Source organism: Berghia stephanieae, unplaced genomic scaffold (assembly GCF_034508935.2).
Source record: "Berghia stephanieae isolate SIO BIC M18660-M18661 unplaced genomic scaffold, UCSD_Bste_1.3 scaffold2584, whole genome shotgun sequence".
Classification (NCBI taxonomy): Eukaryota; Metazoa; Mollusca; class Gastropoda; order Nudibranchia; family Aeolidiidae; genus Berghia; species Berghia stephanieae.
The window spans coordinates 1,438-2,116 of NW_027623716.1; the positions used below are offsets into that span (position 1 = coordinate 1,438).

Here is a 679-nt window from a genome sequence, read left to right on the forward strand (position 1 = left end):
TTATTTTTACAACTACTACTACTACTACTACTACTACTACTACTACTACTACTACTACTACTACTACTACTACTACTACTACTACTACTACTACTACTACTACTACTACTAAAAACACAAATTTAAATAGCAATTAAAAAAAAAACCAAATAAAATTTTTAAAATGTAATAAAATTGTAAAATAGATAAATTAAAAAAAAAACTTTCAAAAGATGTCTACAACACGTGGGGTTCCCAAGCGGTCACCCGTTTAAGTACTTACCACGCCTGACGTTGCTTGAATTCGGTGATCGGACGAGAGCCGGTATTTTCAACGTAGTATGGTGGTAGACAACAAGTGTCGAAAATAGAATCTGATATAATATTAAAACACTATTGCTAATTTATATAATGATGAAGATAGTTTAGAAATGTATAATATTGTTAGTTGAAATAGCTTATTGTATTCGTCTGTTGGACAATTTGTCGTTACTGGAGAATTTAAAATGGCGATGGGGTATCTTGAAAGCGGCATGAGACACTTCACCGGAAGCGAGGACGAGAGACCCATGCGCAAAACCAGGATGTCGTTCTCTCTGTAAGGGCATGTGTGGAAAGGGGACGGGGAGTTAGAATGTTTGTGTACTCCACCGAGCACAGATACCGGTCCTTTTGCGTGTGAGGCGAATGCTCTATTACG

At 36.5% G+C, this 679-nt stretch overlaps 1 pseudogene; it reads right to left on the bottom strand.

Annotated features, from left to right (window-relative positions):
• Window positions 1-213: 213 nt before the first annotated feature.
• On the bottom strand, window positions 214-332 carry LOC144961477 (5S ribosomal RNA; annotated as a pseudogene).
• Window positions 333-679: the final 347 nt, after the last annotated feature.